The sequence below is a fragment of the Lampetra fluviatilis genome, chromosome 1 (genome assembly GCF_964198595.1).
Source record: "Lampetra fluviatilis chromosome 1, kcLamFluv1.1, whole genome shotgun sequence".
NCBI classification, from domain to species: domain Eukaryota; kingdom Metazoa; phylum Chordata; class Hyperoartia; order Petromyzontiformes; family Petromyzontidae; genus Lampetra; species Lampetra fluviatilis.
Genome location: NC_136275.1, coordinates 34474514 through 34495729, shown reverse-complemented (window position 1 = coordinate 34495729; position 21216 = coordinate 34474514).

Sequence of the window (21216 nt, the reverse complement as noted above, 5' to 3'; positions counted from 1 at the left end):
CCTGTGTGGTGGGGTAAACTGTGGTTACCCTCCCCGTGTGGTGGGGTAAACTGTGGTTACCCTCCTTGTGTGGTGGGGTAAACTGTGGTTACCCTCCCTGTGTGGTGGGGTAAACTGTGGTTACCCTCCCTGTGTGGTGGGGTCAACTGTGGTTACCCTCCCTGTGTGGTGGGTAAACTGTGGTTACCCTCCCTGTGTGGTGGGGTAAACTGTGTTTACCCTCCCTGTGTAGTGGGGTCAACTGTGGTTACCCTCCCTTTGTGGTGGGGTAAACTGTGGTTACCCTCCCTGTGTGGTGGGTAAACTGTGGTTACCCTCCTTGTGTGGTGGGGTAAACTGTGGTTACCCTCCCTGTGTGGTGGGGTAAACTGTGGTTACCCTCCCTGTGTGGTGGGGTAAACTGTGGTTACCCTCCCTGTGTGGTGGGGCCAACTGTGGTTACCCTCCCTGTGTGGTGGGTAAACTGTGGTTACCCTCCCTGTGTGGTGGGGTAAACTGTGTTTACCCTCCCTGTGTGGTGGGGTCAACTGTGGTTACCCTCCCTTTGTGGTGGGGTAAACTGTGGTTACCCTCCCTGTGTGGTGGGTAAACTGTGGTTCCCCTCCCTCTGTGGTGGGGTAAACTGTGGTTACCCTCCCTGTGTGGTGGAGTAAACTGTGGTTACCCTCCCTGTGTGGTGGAGTAAACTGTGGTTACCCTCCCCGTCTGGTGGGGTAATCTGTGGTTACCCTCCCTGTGTGGTGGAGTAAACTGTGGTTACCCTCCCCATGTGGTGGGGTAACTTGTGGGTACCCTCCTTGTGTGGTGGGGTCAACTGTGGTTACCCTCCCTGTGTGGTGGGGTAAACTGTGGTTACACTCCCTGTGTGGTGTGGTAAACTGTGGTTACCCTCCCTGTGTGGTGGGGTAAACTGTGGTACCCTGTGTGGTGGGGTAAACTGTGGTTACCCTCCCTGTGTGGTGGGTAAACTGTGGTTACCCTCTCTGTGTGGTGGGGTAAACTGTGGTTACCCTCCCTCCGCACCTGTTCCAAGACGTAGGCCACAATACCTCCCGACAGGGCCTCTCTGGATCTCCCGCTAGTGGAGGCCCTTCCGCCAGCAGTGCCGTGAGCGAGCAATTGCAGGGCTGAGCCGTCTTTACGTATGCAGTGAACTGTATTGCATATAAAATCTAAGAACATAAATGAGCATGTATATTTTTGTAAGCGTAATAATATATCAATATACCTGGCAAATTAGATTTTTCTTTCTTTACAACGCTTGAGTGTATTTATGAAATCTTATTTTAAAAATGTGAATGTATTTGCCAATTCTAATGATGACAGGGTGTAAATGTAACCGTTGGGCTAATGACTCAAGTGAGATAGCGAACAATGCAGTAGAAACAAGGCAGACAGAACAAACTAGACAAAAAAAATCGATGGAATCAAATTGTGACAATGAATCAAATAGCATTGCGCGGGAGTATGTGTGAATTGTTACTTAACTATAAATTCAACACTTAGATATATTTTTAATCGCAACCACTCTACGTAGAACAGTCACTAGCGGAAGCACAACCACCTGAACCGAATAGCTTAGCGAGGATATCCTCGCTGAGACTCAACATCCTCTTTCAGATGAATCCTGCGATTGCGATGTTTGGCCAATTCAATATTTGTTGTGTTTGGCCTCGTGTGGGTAGATTATCTGGCGAAACCTCGGAGAAAACCCCAGAGAAAAACCCCGGAGAAAACCCTGGAGAAACCCCATAGAAAACGACAGAGAAAAACCCAGAGAAAATCGAAGAGAAAATTTCAGAGAAAATCCCAGAGAAAATCCCGGAGAAAATCCCAGAGAAAAACCCGGAGAAAAACCCAGAGAAAAACCCGAGAAAATCCCGGAGAGAAACACAGAGAAAAACCCGGAGAAAAACCCAGACAAAAACCGGAGAAAACCCCCCACGCATGAATGGTGGGCAGTGACACGGACCAGCGGTAGCAAGTTCACCGTTCGTTTCAGAGCATCATGGTTCGAATCCAGCAGCAACCCTGGCCACTACTGCGGGTGAAATAACTACAATGATACCACGCGCAGTCTGCGTCACAGTGGACGGTAAAGATCGCGTGGCGTCATTCGCAGGAGCAGACCATTGTTTGTCGGCGTCAGGGTCCAAATTTGCCATAGTTGAAAATGATGCCGCAAATAACTCAGTTGGGATTACACACATCGCGGCAATCATCAACCTCCCCCACAACTGCCAGACTGATACGCCGGCTTACTCTTGCAAATGAGACCCATCCTGGTCTCTTTAGTTCTCACCTTGGTTAAACACAATACAACCTTTGAAATTGAATTTTTGCCACTCGTTCCAGCTAATGGCCCAAATCGTTTTGCTGTGCTGCAATCTCTTGACACGAAGCAGATCTTGTCGCCCCACGTCTATAGCACGTGTTAAGCTCCTATAGAACGTGTTACGCTCCGGGAGGTCACCCACGCTCAACCCTGCTCAGCTATCGAAAGTCGGTCAAGATCGTGCGATTTCAGGATGATTTGGCTGGAAGTCGTAGTGAATAAACTCAGTCAATCGTTGTATTAATCGGAGAGATGTGGATCGATAGTTTTTTCTAATATACATTTACTGATTTAGATTATCTAAAGGTTTGGCTATTGTTACGTGTGACAAATTCACTGGTGACTTTTGCGTGCGTCGAGGCAAGCGTGTGATTCATGTTGTAAACCCCTGTCACCTGACACAGACGCAGAGACAAAGAGAGGAATGTTCATGTGAAGTGACGATCACCACTGCACGGGCGACTTCAAACGTGCTCCAACTGATGTGAGTAACCAGAATAATCAAATATTTTCTTGGTTCTTTCGGTAAAGTCAAGTAGAATGGAAATAATAAAATAATAAAAATACAACATCATAAAATAATATAATAATATAACAATTTATAATAATATAATAATAGTATTTCCATTCTACGTGACTTTACCGAAAGAACCAAGAAGATGAATCCCTGCAGTCACGAAAGCTTTAAATTGAAATCATATATTTGTTCAATGTGTATAGTAGCATCGCTTACACGACTGCATCACACAACGCTGCGCAATCCGGTGGATTGAATCTATCCTTGCGGAACGCTTGAATGTTTCCTCCATGTATGAATAGCGGTAATAATACTTTGTTTCATACAGCATCGTTTCTGCAAATTACATCAAAATAAAAGTTGCTAAAACATTTTGACGCGCTCCACAAATATTGTCAAAATTCCCCCAAAAAATGTTCATTGTAAAAAAACAAGTACAAGAACATCAGATGAACAAAACCCGACCAGAGCATTGGCCACGTGTATGTATGTAGAACTTCCTTCGCACAGTACATCGCAAGCCGTGCTAATCGGAGGTGCGGTGGAAGGACGGCAAACGCAACAGAAAAAGCAGTTCTTAGGGAAATTAGTTTTCAATCCAGATGATTCAAACTGCATCGTTCGAGTGGCTTCCTAATTGACCAACATTTAAAAAATGGGCGGCAAAAGCTTTCGACATCCAAGAGAGTCCAGGGAACAACGATGTGTATACTATCGCGTGCTTATCCAAGGAAGCCGTGCTGAGTCGTAGGACTCGTTTTGCATAAAGGGTCCTGCCGCTACAGTAGGCTTTCATTTGCAGATGGGTTTTTTTTCAGCCAATGAATGACGCATTGTTTATACACGTGGGAGGAAACCAGAGCACCACGAGGAAAGTCACGTGTGCGAGGGGGCAACACTCTATCCCCGTACAGATGTAAACAGATAACGATTAGTCCATTCGCAGTACTGCCTTCTCCTGACGAGCTGGCTATGGCACTAAATTAACTAAACAAAGTTGTATATACATTTGTGACGACAGCACGGAGCTCTGTTTTATATATTTCTAAAGTGCCCGTGTGTTCCAGATGTTCCCAAGCGAACCATCGCCTCCAAGATGTCTACCAGCTTCTACGACACATCGACCCTGACATCATCCTCGACATCCCTCCCCGACGTCGACCCCACGACCAACGCCTCCGTCAGCAACGCGACTTGGCCGGCTCACGTCGCGCGCGAGTGCCTGGGCTTCAGCGCGACCGCCTGGTACCTCTACCTGGGACTCCTCTTCCCCGTGGGCCTCCTAGGCAACTCATTGGTCCTCTACACCTACTGGCGCACGCGAGTCAAGCGCCAGCTCCAGGAGTCGTTGGACGCCCTGCTGATGGCCCTGGCCGCCGCCGACCTCGTGTCGGTCGCCGTCTCGCCGGCGTGGGTCTCCTCCGCACTCCACGCGGACGCGGCGCCTCGCAGCGGGCCGGGCTGCCTGGTCACGGCGACGCTGTTCAACGCGGCTCACTACGCGAGCGCCTACTTGCTGCTGCTCGTCGTGTGCCAGTGTTCCTTCGAGGTCCTGGGACCTCCGCACGGCTCCTTCGCCCGGCGCCTGCGGGCGAATCCCCTGGCGGCCGCGTTGTTCGCGACCTTGTTGAGCGTGGCGCTGTCAATCTTCACGACGTTGATCGCGAACACCGGCGGTCGCGGCCACGGCCGCGGCGGCGTTGGTGGCGGTGACGACGGCCGCGCCGAGGAATGCCTCTCGTGCCGGCCCGACCCATGCCACGGCCCCCCCGGAGGAGACCTCTTCAAGTTCTTCCTCGGCTTGGTCGCGCCCGCGTGCGCCATGTCGCCGTTCGCGGCGCGCGCCCTGCGCGAGGTCCTCCTGGAGGGGTCTCCGCCGCCACGGCAGGGAGGGGAGGCCGCGAGACGCAGAGCCGAGAGGAGGCGGCCGTACCGAGCCCCGTTCGGCATCGCCGTCGCGTGGGCAGCGACCAGACTCTTGTACGGCGCGTCGCTCCTGCTGCGCGCCGCCGTGCCGCGTCTCGACCAGACCGGCGCGGCCTTCTCCGACTTCGCCCTCCTCGCCATCCTCTGCTGCGGCTGCGCTTCGCCGCTGATGAGCGCCGCGTTGCGCGAGTGCTACCGGGAGAGCGTGCTGGTGTTCGCGAGGTGGGCGACGGGCCCCTGCCGAGGCATCTCCACGAGCCAGGCGCACAACAAGGTGATGCAGCCCATCGTGGAGGTGGCCGAGGCGAGGAGCGACAGCTGCTCACTGCACTCGACCATCGGGGCCATCGAGTCGAGCGCCACCCCGAGGATGGACGTTGCCCGCGCTGCGATCCGATGGGACGCCTATCCGTCCGTCGAGGTTCGGGTCGGAGGGGATGATCATTCGCAGCCGCGGACGCCCGCGTTCGGGCATCGAACGCTCACCGTGTGACTCTGGTGTCGCGAGGGATCACGTCGAGGCTCTGTGGCCCCACGAGTGATGTTGTTACGGTGAAAGCTGCGGTCATGATCGGCACCTACAATCAAAATCCCCATCGTCATCATCGTGGTCATCGTTATGAAGAATCTAAAGCGTCGTATTCGTTGTCGTAGTCATCTTCACCGCAGCAGCAGCAGTGTCACCGTTGATCACAACCACACCCGCCGCCATCCTTGTGTGGTCAAATAATCATAAATCATCATCAATCATCCGATCAATCACCGCTATCAACACCGAAATGGAAATCATCATCATTATCCATCCTGGCTATATATCAATCAAGACAACCGCAATCATCATCACAACGAAACATCATAAAAATCGCCATTAATCAAGAGAACAACACTCATCCACAACCACCACCACTATCGACACAATCATCATCAACATCATCATCATAATCGCGTTGTATTCCCACCAAAAACTCCCGTAACTCACTTGAACCTTCGTATACTGTCAGGTTGTTCAGTTAGATTGGAATACGCAATACTGTGGTTGTGCGTAAGTATACGGATTTCGACGGAACGTTGTCTTCATAACAGCTCGTGTTTGATCAGCAATACTGTATGTTGAACAAAAAATGTAACCTCAATTAACACTAGTCTGCATTGTGTAGACTGGTCGGTGCTGCTTCATGCATAACTGAAGATACAACTTCTCGTGAGCGATCCGCGCGCGATCTGCCTTTGCCAGTGGTTCTCAACTGATCTGGTTTGGATGCCTCCCCGGATCACGTTGTGTGAGCAAGGCCTGTGTCCCATGTTGTGTATCGGTGGGCTTTGTCGCCGTAACGCGGCACCTGACGTTCCCCGCAACACGTTTTAAACTACTCCTGCACGGTCTCCACGCTGCAGCCTGCGCCTTCGTCCTTCGTAAAAGGCTGTGGGGGTTGAGAATCGCTGCGTCCGGCTACGACTGTAAAAAAAAACTAACAACAGCGCGTCAAACCCTCGTACACGGCGCCACTCGTGGCCGCTACAGTGAAAAGATGCCCTTTTGGGGGGGGGGGGGGTAAGAACGGTAAGCTAACCAAACGAAAACAACAAAATAAAGTTTGACCTGAATCGTCTTAGCGACGTATCCTCATTCATTAAGGAAACTCACCGACGTATGAGGTGCCGTTACACCCGCTTATCCGCTGCATTGCGGATGAGAGGGTGGAGCGGCTATCGGCAGCTACATTCCAGCAATTCCACGCCGAGACGGGACAAGGAATAAGCCCGTGTAGCCTAGACGCACTGTCGGGGAAAAGCGCTGTTCGCGAGCACCGATTCGTACCAGTGTATTGTGTTCACTCGTGTGTATGAGTGTCTGTGTGCGTGTGCGTTTGTATTCAAGTACTGGACATCTGTGGAAAAAAGAGCTTCATAGCGCATCGGATTCCTCCACTAAAAATCCACAATCTGATTCTGTGGGCAGCGGTAGCTACTAAGCCGGCGGTGCTGCGCCATCCCCAAGGACGACTCAGCCTTAACTAAGTTCCTTGCGCCGTGTGTGTCAATCTCAGCACTGGGAAGACAAAGACGGACGTGGTTCTGGTCACACCACCCCCACTCTCTCGTGCCCTTGTTGTCGGCCTACACAGGTGCTCGCTTACAGCACGTAGGCAAACAGTCTGTTGAAGCTATTTCGGGGGATCTCTGAGAATGTGAAAGCTGTATATCCACAACGACCACAGTGACGCACTCCGCCTGGGCAGACAGGATCTCTGTGTGCCACTAATTTCTCTAAATTTGCTTTCGTGGTTTTGAGTTGACACACACACGCAGGTCTATACACACGACTGCAAATACAAAGATCCCCCGTATAGCCTTCGCAGACCTTTGTGGCAAGTGCTGTTAGCGAGCAACTATGAATAACGGCACGACACACGAGGGGGTGGATGGCCAGCACCACGCCCGGCCGCCTTTGTCTCCCGAGTGACGATGATTTTACACACCGCATCAGGTCCTCATTCGAAGCAGAGTCGACTCAGGCGAGGCCCAGGACCGGTTCAGATAATGGTCACCGGTGTTGGCCGTGAGCGGGAATCAAACTCGGACCGCCGAGTTCGGTAGCGTAGCGCACTAACCACTACACTACCGCTCCCCACACACACCTAACGGTTATAAGATGCACCCCTAACTTTCGCTTTAAAATACAAATTGAGAAAGGGGCGTCATAATCGTAGAGGATCGTGCTAACCGCTCCACCCATACACTCACACAGACAGCCATACAAACCAGATAACAGATTCACATTTTCACGAAACAGCGGGATCACATCGTCTCGTCTCTGCAATTTCCCCCCCTCCCTACCCCCCCTGCCCCCCCCCCCCCCCGCCCCCCCGGACAGCAAATTGTGGCTATCGGTGCGTTTTCGCACAAATCGCACTGGGTCGGAGCTGGCCTGAGATGTCTGCACGTTAATCCTCGTGCACAGGGAATGAGTCCCCCTGTTCGTCGCGTGGGTCATGCCTGCGTCACGCTCAACATCTGTCAGATCCGACGCCAGGCTCTGTCAGCGAGGACGTTGATTTGACGCGAGCCCTGGGTGGACGCAGGGATTACCCGGGGCTGTATGACGAGTCAATCCCGCTCGGGTTTTGCGGCCGCAAGGCAAGAGCTGCCAAAACTCGAAGCGCATCGCCCTGGGGTGGAGGGGTGAGATCATTAGTCAAGAGACACTATAAGTCGGCGCCGCTGACATCCCATGTTCTACATCCTATGTTGAACTGGCATCCTATGTTCCAAGGCCGTAATTATAATATATATTGGGGGGGATATGCTCAAAATGTTCCCCCCAATATATTGCTATAAAAAATAATTGCTATGCTATGTAAATAAAAATAACAATTTTCTTAACCTTCGCCACAATATCATACAAATAAATGCATAGATTTATGTTCACATGATTGTGGTTATGGTTGTACTTTATTAATACCTAATCTCTGCCATTACATACAATGAAACAAGAAATGGCAAAAAAAAGTAATAACAGAGCAATGTAATACAATACACTATAGGACATTATTGCAAAAAAGAAATAAAAAGTCCATTCCATGTGCTAGTGAATTTTTTAATATTTTAGGCAGGAAATCAGTTTTCAAATTTAGATATTTTTCTGGGTTGGGACCCCCAGACACCCTGGAAGATTTGGTCCCCCCCAATGTTGACTGCATGGCTACGGCCTTGCTATGTTCGACATCCTATATTGAACTGCCATACAATGTTTGACATCCTATGTTGAACTGGCATCCTCTGTTCGACCGCTGCGTATGTTTTAAGCGGTTTCGCTGCTCGGCTTTCCCGTGTGTGATTTCGGGCTGTAATGTGCGCATTGTCCGGCACGGTTTCTTGCGAGCTTCTCCAAGGAATGAATTTCAGCTGGAAACGAAACGTCGGACGACTCAGTTCCCGACAAAAGCCCCCAGAAAGAAACGTATTGCGCAAACTCTGGCAATCCGACGGAATTTGTCTAGCAAGCCAGACCCTGCTGATGGGACCCAGGATGTCATAACGGGTCAAGAGTTTGCTTGCTAAAGCATGTGCTGCTTAACAATGCAGTTACTCGTCTGGGAAGCCAATAGGCAGATGGATACAAATAAACAGCACAGCAAAAAACTGCAGCAAAATACATTTTGATGCGGAGACACAGAACGGAAGTTGGACTTGTATTTTCCAGGTCATCTGGTGTGATGTTATCCATCTTCTGATGCGAGGGTTCCATATGGAACTGGCTTCGTCTCTTTCATGATAACATGACGCCGAGAGTACAATTGGATCATCATCGTCAACATCATTCACGACTCGATATCGCGCCCGAACACAGCGACAAAGCAAGTCCCGAAGCGCGCACGGGAGTCAGAGACTGAACAGGGCCCTCCCTTGCTCACAGGTACAGGCACACTTGTAACATAGGATCACAAGAAGGTTCCCATGACAACCAATGTAATTGTACACAACATGTAATTGGGGCAACATAATTGGGCGAAAGAGCAAATGGATAGGGAGCCGCTACTGGCCCACATTGATACCCATGGGGGGAGTCTCGCGTTGGGTCAGAACATTCCAAGTGATTATCTCTGCGAAACGCCAAAGCGGGCTGTCTGTTCGGCACGCGCAAAAAAAGTAGGCCATTGCGTGTCGGCGTGAATGCAGTGATGTGTCACGCATACGGCTCCCTTTGTCAGGATGAGGGCCTCCCAACTCTGTGCCGGTTGTGGGGGCGGGGGGTGTTATTTTACCATACTTCACCACGCTGGTCAATGCGGGATGGTGGAGGCGGCGAGCATGACTGAGGGAGTATTGGAGTACTACTCTTTGGTTTATTCGGTAAAGTCGCGTAGGTAAAAAAATAAAATAAATGAAAACAACTAAATTAAATCACGACGTTTCGAAGGCAACACAAGCTTCCGTTACAGCCAAAACCACTGTGGTAAACTAACGGTTCCACCTGAAGACGAAAGCTTGTGTTGCCTCCGAAACGTCGTGATTTAATTTAGTTGTTTTCGTTTATTTAAATGTTTACCTACGTGAATTTTCCGAAAAAGCAAAGAGTATGAATCCTTGCAGTCACGAAAGCTTCAAATCTAAAATTATTGGAGTACTGTACAACTATGTGCATTGTGCTGCCACTGCCCTCTGCTGCCTACCACGTAAACCTGCAAGCCACGTGACTCGTACCTGTCAACCACTTATCAGTTGGCGAGCTTATCTCAGAACCAATTCAGACCTTTTTGGTCACCCCGTGCACTTATAAATCTCAACTTTCACCTTACAAAGTCCCATCACAAAAGGGAGAAACACAAACAAATAGACACAAACATGTTTGCCCGACTACTCAATTACCCCGCACAAGAATACGAGACACACCGTCTGGTTTGACAGCTATCCAGGCTCGCACTGCTTAGCATTGACGGTGAATTGCCCACTAATTAGGGGGGGGGGGGAGCGGCGGCGCTGTGGTTGGCGCATTGCGTTATAATCCGACGGCTAACGTGGATTAGTGATTGACATGTGAACCAGTCATGGGTAGCCCACGTTCATTAACCTCCACTGACCAGCGTGGTGAAGTATGGTCAAACTACCCCTTGACTGACACGCCATGGAAGATGCCTTCGTCTAGCAGAGGACTGACGAAGGGCTGCAACGCTACTTTGAGCAACTATTGTCCATCACTTTATTTTCCGTGACTAACACCGCCCGCGGATTTCCGCGAAATACTCGGCCGTGTGGGAGGGTTTGTTGTGAGTGCGGTGGGGGGGGGGCGAATACGTCATCACGCACAGGCCCGACTCAACGTTGCCGGATGCAAGTGACGTCATCACGCACATGTGCGCGGAGACGTCACCACCACGCACTTGCCCGGTCGCGCGCCAGCCAGGCAGCCCAGCCAGGAAGCCAGCCAGCCAGCCAAACTTTTTTTTCGAACACAGCATAATTCGGTGTCCCAGCTCCGCCGCATGTTTTTGTGTCATTACCTGGCCGGGAAGAAAACAAAAAGAGATTGCGCAGATGCCTCGTGACGTCGTTTGGTCTCAAGCGCCTGATGTCCTCCAATATCAAATTAAGTGCGTCTGGTAAATTACGAAGGGCAATTGGAAACGCAGACACACACACACGGCAAAGACACCCCGTATAACCATGCATATCAGGTTGACACAGTACAAAGTAACAAAGACCCCCCCCCCCCCTCCGTATATTCAAACATAGTGTTAAATCACACGCACATACTGCAACAGACATAGATCCCCCCGTAAAGTCCTACAGGTTGCTGGGACAAGTGCTAAAGTGTTTGTGGTGCTGCGCCTTATTAAGGCGACGAGGGGAGAGGTGTGGCCAGCACCACGCGCGACCGGCTTCGTCTACCCACTGGTGGTGGTCACGCATCGCGCCGCGGTGCTCACTTGGACCGGCTGTCACATCACTCGCCACCGACGATAGCTACGGTCAGCATTTGGCCTCTTCTGCACACGTAGAAGGGGGGGGGGCGGGGGGGGTCAGCAGAGGGCAGTGCACCACAGAGGTCGCAAACGGGTTTTGATTCCTTACCCGTAACCGGCCGCACCAGGGTCGCAAACGGGTACCCGTACCCGGCCGGGTAAGGGTAGCCGTTCCCTACCCGTACCCTACCCGAAATGAGTGACAAACGGTGACTCACCAGTGACTCACGGCCTACCCGTACCCGGCCGCACCAGGGTCCCTACCCGTACCCTACCCGAAATGAGTAACAAACGGTGACTCACCAGTGACTCACGCCTACCCGTACCCGTACCCGGCCGCACCAGGGTCGCAAAAGGGTACCCGTACCCGTACCTGGCCGGGTACGGGTAGCCGGGTATCGGGTAGGGTACGGGTATCGGGTACCCGGTTGCGACCTCTGGTGCACCAATATCCATTGCTTTACCGTACTTCAATGTCACACGTGCTCTCCCCATCGTCACCCTGCAACCAGCGCGGTCAAGTATGGTCAAATAACACCCCACGACCGGTACGACGCAAGCCCTCATCCAGCAGTCGATTTGACGAAATGGCCCCACGTATGCACGTGTGTGTGTGTGTCCAACTTCTTTCGCAGGGTACCAACCGTTGCTAATTCGAGGTGCGTGCACAACTCTGCACGTGCGCGTACGTGACGTCATAATGTTGTGCTCTGTGTCAGTGTTCTTCATCGCAAGGCCCGCGGGCCACTGAAGGTCCCTGGTGGGCTTTAGTGCGCACCCCCCCCCCCCCCCGACTATACACGGAGAGTAAAAACACATCCCATAATCGTGCTGCTGTCAAACCCAAATGGTTTCAAGTGGCGTGGCGGCCCTCACGCTGACTGATGTATCATCGGCGAAAGTGGGCCCCCCCTCCTGAAAATGAGTGAGGAACACTGCCGTACGTGCGTGGTAAGTGTCACGTGGGGAGCGGCAGTGGAGCAGTTAGCGCGCTGCGCTGCAAACCCGGCGACACGAGTTCAATTCCGGCTGACAGCCAACACCAGTGGCGATTATCTGAACGGGTCCTGGGGCTCTCCTAGGTCGACTCAGCCTCAAATTAGTATCTGGTGTGGTCTCTAAACATCGCCAGTGGGGAGACAAAGGCAACCGCGCGTGGTGCTGGCCACCCACCCACTCGCGTTCTGTGCCGATCTGTATAGGTGCTCGCCAGCAGCACTTGCCCCCACAGTCTGTTAAAAGCTATGCGGATGATGTTTGCCTTAGTGTCATGTATATTTAACGTGATGAACGTGGCGAGTTTTTTTGAAGCTCGCTTAGAAAAAAATTCTGAGCGGCCAGCAACCAACAGCACTCTTTGAAGGTGGAATAGATCGGAGTAAGTTACTAATGTGAATATGTGCAAGTGGAAACCACTGTGTCGAGAAGAGCAATTATGTGGGACCAATGTTCATGAAATAATTCATTTCATGGAATATATAATAGCGTCTCGCCACTGCACAATTCTTAATCATCAAGCCTCCGGGCACAAAGCCAACGCCATCAACTTGAAAATTACCCTCATACGAATGTTCTTGCTAAAGCTGCTGCAACAACTGTTACTAGGCAACTGTGGTTTCCTGGGCATCCACTTCAAAGTGATTATATAGCTCCAAAGCAATCGGAACGCGTCAGAATCTCGGATCCTTAGCAAAAAGGGTTGAGCCCTGGATAGATCTTGGATGGGTGACCACCGTGCAATGACACGGGTTGTTCTTATCTACTGCGGGACTACGTTGTGGTTTTGCAGAGGGCGGTGCAACACAATTCACTGTTGTACTGTAGTTGTCCACGTCAATGCACGCCCACCCCCTGCGCCAACTAGGGCGATGACGCGCGGAGCGGGGAAGCCTTCAGCCCTGCAGACGATTGCCAAAGTGGCTGCACTATTTAAACACGTAGAAATGGGCTCTCATCTGGCTGAATTCGAGAACTTCCCTGACACGCGGTGATAAATATAAATATGAAATTATACGTGGGGGAAGGATATCTCTGATCCTATTGTCCGCGGGGTTACCCGCGATTATACTCACATTGTCTGCGGGGTAAACGTGTGCAGATAATCCCTCGGACAATAGGATGACTTTGTCGCACCAACTCTTCTTATCGCGACAAATTCTCAGATAATTAATCGGAGTCACAGGCAAGATTTCCCCTGGATATGGCATGGAATGCAATTTCAATAGCATTCGACATGGCATTGGAAATCCCATTTTAAATAACGTATGGGACCTATGCATGACTGCTTGTGATATTTCTGAGCTCCCTCCCGATTATCATAACCACGTACACTTCTATGCCAATCCACTACTGGATGAAGGCCTCCCCACACCGTGTCGATCGTGGAGGTCCGAGCAAAACATCACCATACCTGGTCAATGCCGTTTAATAAATGTAGGAGCTGCTCAGGACCGGTTCAGATAATTCCTCGTCATTTGTCCTAGCCCTGGCTGGGAATTGGACTCGTATGACCAGGTTCATAGTGCGGTGCGCTAACCGCTGCGCCACCGCTCCTCGACCCCCTCACGAGGCTACAGGTGGGGTTCGTCCGTCACCAACGTGAACGAGATAAAGGTGCAGCTCTTCAATTCCTTACTCACGCCACCGCTACAGGAATGGCATCCGCTGCAGGGATCGCCGAGAGAGAAATCCCCTGCAAGTTATTTTTGGCCTACTCTTCCACGCTGCTCAGACGTCTTGGAAAGCGGCGGGGAGTGCCCACACTTTACCCCACCACCGGCGACGACCTGCCGATGGTGTCAACTGTGGAATGTCATTATTTGGTTCTTTCGGTTAAGTCACGTCTAAAGATAAAATAATAAATTAAATTAAATAATAGAATACGACGTTTCGATTGCAACACAAGCAATCATCATCAGGTATAATGAAATAGCGACATAAAATCTAACCAGAAAACTATAGACAGACATATTAGCAGACAGATATTACCAAGATACATAGCGAGAGTAACACAGGTAACAGACGTGACTTAACCGAAAGAACCAAATAATAATTCCTGCAGTCACGAAAGTTCTAAAATTAAGATTGTGGAATGTCAATTTATACTCCTGGATTGACAGAGGCACAGGGAGTGGGGGGGGGGCAGGAGGGATTAAGACGCTCGTCCACTATTACGACTATCGAGCCACGATATTGAACAGGTGACCTTTCGATTGAAATTCCATTGTGCCCGCCATTATACACCACGGCAGCTTCCACGGATAATAATAATAATACCGCGGACAGCACAGACAGGGATCGGACGCTCCAATGATGGTCCTTTGATGCATCTCCAAAGGACCGTTTCAGAAAAGTGCCTTGCGAGAGGCCACTTTGCACTGGAACACCAGATCCCACGTGGGCCCTTGCATAGGAATAGGCACAATAGGTCATGTTCTGTTTACACGCAGTCGATTTTTTTGGCACGCTGTCTGTGTTGACACGAGGAACAATGTCTCTCTGTTGCAACGGAGACAGTTTGCTTTGCGTGTGTACCAAAGGGAGAGGAGACACGGAGAGGTGGGCATCGGAGAGGAGTCGGTTACGCAAACAAGATGAACACGTCCATCTTTCGTCCATCTCGGCGTAATGAACACCAGACGAATGACTTAGGCAGACAATCGCAGGTGTCACTTTGCCTTAATCAGCTGCGATGGAGTGGCGCTTTTTAAAAAAAAAAGGTGGTGTGTGTGTGTGTGTTGAGTGCTTGTTGAGTGTGTGCTTTGGTGGTGTCAATGACTCGATCAGCATCGTAATAATTATGCACGTATGTTGAACTTCTTTCGCACCGTTCGTAGCCAACCATGATAAACATAAAACTGTCTTTCCGACAGACCTGTTCTTCACCTGAGGACGGCTGCTTGCGTTGTGGCCGAAACGTCGTGAGAATTGTATTTTATTATGTTTTATTTGTATTATTTTATTATTTCCCTTCTACGTGACTTTACCGAAAGAACCAAGAAGATGAAACATGAAGCAGTTGTAAAGAAATTAGTTTTAAATCTTCATTTAAAAGTGAATTTCTCCAGTGGCTTCCTAATATCGGAGGCAAGAGCGTTCCAAATGGCGCATCCAAAAGTGCGCGATGCACTGACTGTCTTTTTGCGATGTCTTGCCAAAAGCCCTTGCAAGGATGGCCGGAGTTCGCGTGATGGTTTTTGTTCCTTGACGAGATCAGCAAGGTATCTTGCTGATTATCTTCATCGTTACCACCGCCACCAACACAATCAGCGTCACAATAAAAAAAATCCTCCATATAACCCTACAGCCGGTTGGCGCAAGTGCTGTTATCGCGAACCTATGAAGACCAACACGGCACGCGACGAGAAGTTGGGTGGCTAGGCACACGCCCGGCCGCCTTCGAATCCCCAAATGCTGATGAATACACACCGCATCAGGCATGTGTGCATATCGAACTTCCTTCATACTAAGCCAACCGTGCCAATTGGGAACAGGCGATGCACGCTGCCACCTCGCGCTTTACGTAAGACCCTAACGACTTCTCAAGCAAGTGGCTTTTGTAGGTAATTGCGGGGGCTGCACCTTTATCCAGAGGCGTGCACGTGAAGTCGCTGATGTGACACGAGGGCACAGCCAATCCGAGTTGAGGAGCGCGGGGCGTCCGCCAAAAACTCCCTCGTGTGCGGTTGCTCGCTCAAGCTCAGACCCAGCAAATGTTTATTCAAGAAGGATGAGTCGAACTAACCACTATGCCACCGCTCCCGCACACGACCCACATCGTCACAATTACCACAATAATCATCATCGTCGGAACTGCCAATATAATCGTCATCGTGACCAATGCCACGACCAACATCAGCATCATCACCACTGCCACAATAACCATCATCATCATGACGGTCAGCAACCACCGTCTCCATCATTACCGCCACCACAATCAACATCACCATTACCATCACCACCACTATTGTCACTTCCGCCGCTGTCATTCCACGAGTATCATCTATTTTCATGATAACGTCCACGGCCACCATCATCGACAACACTCTCATTTATGTCTCCACACTATCATCATCGTCATCATCATCATCCCCACTCATTTCCATCATAACTAAAAATGAATTGAAACATTCGAGTCGGCGTGCAGTAAATGATGCATGTAATTGCCTAGGGCATTCGGACCAATGCATAAATAAACACGAGCGTACTGGATACAAATAATAAAAACTCTAAATAATAAGTAGCGTAGTTGTGGAGAATATAAATCACAAAACAGATGAACAGACGAGAGCTTTTGTGTCCGTGTCTCGACGTCACACAAATTTAAGTATTTCCGACGCAACGCTTCAGCTGCGCGGCCATCTAGGACAAAATCATAATTTCATCCGCATTGATTCAAGACAAGCAAACCATGGACCGGTTTCGACAAACAACGTCTCATCAGCAGTCAGGCGTGCTTAAATCAATGCTGGTTGCACACCATCGATACATCACTCAAAATAATCATGAGCCTCGTTGCGGAGAACATAAATCGAGACGTTTGACGAGAATCGGCAAAGCGGTAAACGATTCCATTACCGATTCCAAATGTAATCAATGGCATGTTAGTAATGAATGCAACTGATTTGCAGATTTTCTTTCTCATGCCACTTGCCGGCGAATTGACCTCCACCCCTAGAGCAGTGGTTCTTAACCTGGGGCGCACCCATCCCCTGGGGGAGCGAGATGCCCTTAGTGGGTGTGCGAGACTTGCCCATATTTTTTTTAGAAGCTAAATCATCGAAACACAAATTAAGCACGGACACGTAAGTACAACTACTTTGTTTCATAAAACTTTATACGTTGCTTGTTTATACGATTGAGATACCCAAGGGGTGCAAGGCTGCAGTAAAGGTTTAAGAACCACTGACCCAGAGAACTGCTCGAAAGGGCATTTGATCTCGCGGTGGCCAGACACGTCTCGGAAAACACGGGAGCACCCACACTGTGACCCGCCATACGCCGATCAGCTCGATTATTGCTTTACTTGAGGTGGGGGGGGGAGAGGCTCGTGGGAGGGGGTTCAAGGTTCAAGAGACGCGTTCGACTGCCGCACCGGGAGTTCGACATTGCCGGCGACCTCTGCATTGCAATACCAGTAGGGTAACCAGTACATCGGTGCAACATTCTCATACTGTATGTATGTATTTTTGATTTTTTTTTTTATAAAGGTATTTAAGATTGTACATCCAGCGTTGTGCAAACGCTGCAATGCAATTGCCCAAAGCATTCGGGCGAACTTCTATTGCACCATGCATAGCCAACAGTGCTAAACGGATGTGCGAATGCAAAGTACGTCCACGTGAAGCAATAAAGGAGACTTCCCTCCAGCTGGGGCCGATGATCAAATCGGACACGGGCTTTGTAATCGGAGCTTTTTGTGTCCTCGCGAATTATGCCAACGCACAAGCCCATCGCAAACGACGCGCCGAGCATGCATTGCACGCAGACACACCGGAGGCAAATGAACAAACACACACGGAAAATAATTAAACATCCTCCAGCCTCGGAAAGAGTCAGAAATAAGCAATGCGGTTCAAGTGTCGAAGACTACAGTATATGTGACCATTGTATGCCGGGCGTAAAATACCGATCACTCACTGCATGGGGAAAGTGAAAAGGCAATCGCTGTGTGATTTTGTGTGAACAAATTAGAAGGCGAGCGAAAGCACGGCCGTGCCTGAAGGCACGCCGGGGTTCGGCTCTGGCGAGCACACAAAAGACAAAGAGCCCCCGCATAGCCTGTAACGGGTTTTTGGGGCAAGGGGCGTTAGCGAGCAATTGCGAAGGCCGACACGGCACTCGAAGGGGAGTTAGTGCGTCGGCGCCACGTTTGTCTTCCTCGTGGCGATATTTACGCACAGCACCATGTGCTCATTGAAAGGCTGAGTCGATATGGGAGGCTCAGCACCGGTTCAGGAATTCGTCACTGGTGTAGGTCGCGAGAGGGCAATCGAACTCGGGTGGCCTGGTTCGTAGCGCAAGGCGCTAACCACTGCGCCACCGCTTCCCACGAACACAGAAGGCCCCGTGGTGCCAAACCCCGCGCACACACGAACGCACACGCGGAGGGCGGTGAATCCATTCAATTTGGCTGAATTGACAAGGACGGGAGAGATAACATCGTGCCACGAGGATTTCCTCTCGACATATTCGCACGCAAACACGCGCACGCAAACACACTCACACACACGCACACAAACACACGCACGGAAACGCACGCACACACACGCACGCAAACACACGCAAGCACACAAACACACGCACACACACATGTACACACACGCGCGCGCGTCCGCTCTTGATGCCGACTTTAAGGAGCAACATTTATCCCGATCTTGTCATCTTTATTTCCTGAGCTTAACCAAGACTGTACAGCATTCGTTTGCATCGGCGGGCTTTGCTCTTTCCCATTTACTTTTCTACCGCTCTGATTATTTTTGTGCGCGTAATGTGTTCCCCGTTTTTAATCCCGATCGTGCTATCAGCGCCGTGCCATCTCTCGTAGAGTAATGATGGCAACATCCCGCCCTCACTCCGCCTCCCCCTACCCCCCACACCCCGTCGCGGTGACGTGGCCCATGCAGGGGTAGTGCGTTCGCCTCTTGTTGCCGAGGCTCACGGTTTGAACCCAGCGGTCCGCCCTGGTTAATACGGTGGGTGTATTCAACTGTAAAAAAACAATGCTACGCCCCATCTGCTTCAGAAGGGGCCGTAAAAGTAAAATCCCGTGCTGTCATTCGCAAGGGTAGCCCATTGTGTGCACGGCGTCATTGTCCGAATTTGCCATGGAAAAAAAGTATCCGCAAATAGGTCAAATGGCATTATAAGTAAGAATCGACGCCCTGCTTAGGAAACATGGGCAGAAACCTCCAAAAATAGGAACGTGAAACTCGGCGAGGTCTTCCTGGGTAAACAAGCACAATACTAATGAGAATGTCCCACGGAAGTGGATATCAAAGAGCTACCTTTAAGTTCCCTTCATGTGACCTCTGGTTCACATTGTCGTGAGTTAGAACTTTCCGATTTGAGTATTATCTGAGTAATATCACTCTCGTATGCTCTTCATCGCCCTATTTGTGAGAGCCATCATCAATTAATTAAAATCAAACTGACATTTTAATCCCGAGAGCTGAAATTGTATCCAAATTAAGCGCACAAACCAAATGTAACGTGATGCGTGGAGGGTTCTGATTGATGTCATTGGTGGCCAGACTGATTCCACCGTTGTCATTGCATGTACATGTTTATCGAATGGAACTCAGGAAGGAGGGGTTACGCAGCGATTAGCGGATTGTATTACAAACCCGGTTACCCGAGTTAAATTCATTCCTTACCACAGTTAACACCCGCATTGGGGTCATAGCTGATGCGTGGATAACGATCGCAATTTATATTCAATCAAGTCACGACAACCCGCCTCTCGTGAAAGGCATTAGCCCACTTAGACACGGTGCGGTGAATCCGAACATTATTAGGGCATCGCGTTCGGCAGCGGTGAAGCGAACGTACACACTGAACAAAACACATCACTCAATTGTGGTCAAACAACCTCACCGTGTGATAACGCAAAGAGAAAAAATCAATCAGTGATGTTTTCTCGACGAAATATTTTTTTTATTTTTAAAATGCGTGTTTAGTCTATCGGCTTTCCAGACCAATTTAACCCAACAGCATTTATTCTAAGAGGTTTCGATCTTATGGGTCTCATCAGCAGAGCAAGATTGTCTAAACAAATGTTCCGGGATTACCAAACGGGTTTGGAAGGGCCACTCCGCATCAATTTCAGGGCCAATGTTCAAAGCACAATGCCCCCATAGTTTTATACGGAGCGTTCTTGCCAATAACATCTGGTTACCCAGAAGCATTCGTTTTAGACTGCGACCAAATTGATGCCGAGGCTAAAGCGGTTTCAAGGAGAAAGCGTTACGTAATCCACCAGTGTGCATGATCTGTATTCCTTATTCACCGTGCCGCTGTGTTCGTTCGCTGGGCGCTTCGGACAAATTTGCCCGCAGTAGTAGTCAATGTTCTGCCTCGGCTATGCGGAACAAAGGGGACCGCATCAAAGAGAGAGGGAGAGACAGACGGACGCAGATGTGGACGTGTATGCACTGACAGGGGGAGCGGTAGTGCAGTGGTCAGCGCACTGCACTGTACTGCGAATCCCGGCGACTAGAGTTTGATTCTCGCTCTCGACCAACACAAGTGACGATTATCTGCACCGGTCCTGAGCTTCTTCTAGGTCGACTCAGCCTTAAATGAGTACCCGGTGTAAATGTGTAAAACATCGGCTCTGGGGAGACAAAGGCGGCCGGGCGTGGTGTTGGCCACCCACCCCTGCGTGTGCCGTCCCGGCCTTCATGCTCGCTAACAGCACTTTGCCCCAACAGTCTGTCAAAGGCTACACAGGGGGATCTTTGTCTTTGCTACGTGCATGCACTGCGAGGAATGAGGACGCGGTGCGTTGCGCACTGCGCTTTGATTCGGGGCCACGTCCAACGTAAGTGGCCAAGGATGTCCGTCCGAAGCGGTCACGGACAATCCCGGCCCTACCCACGTCACCACCCCGCAGTGATTGATCGACGCTGGGAAGCGCCGTCTCGAATGCAGATTGCCAATCCACTGCTGGACGGTCGTTGGCTTCTTCTCCGCGCGCCGTGCGGTGAGTGCGAGGTTGATTTGACCATTATTGAGACGCGCAGGTGAGTGCGGGTTGGCGAAGTCATAAGAGCAGAGATATTGGGCGCACAGAAGAAGAGTACAACGATGGCACTGGAAGCCTGCCGCAGCCAACGCAGGACAAGGCGCAGCCCTGCAATGTCTTAGTCGCGTCACTCTCGCGGGTACTTGGCCTACTCTTCCACGCTGGACAGGCGTGTCACACTCTACCCTACTACCCGGCAAGTGACTTCCCGATCGACTACTCGTGGGGT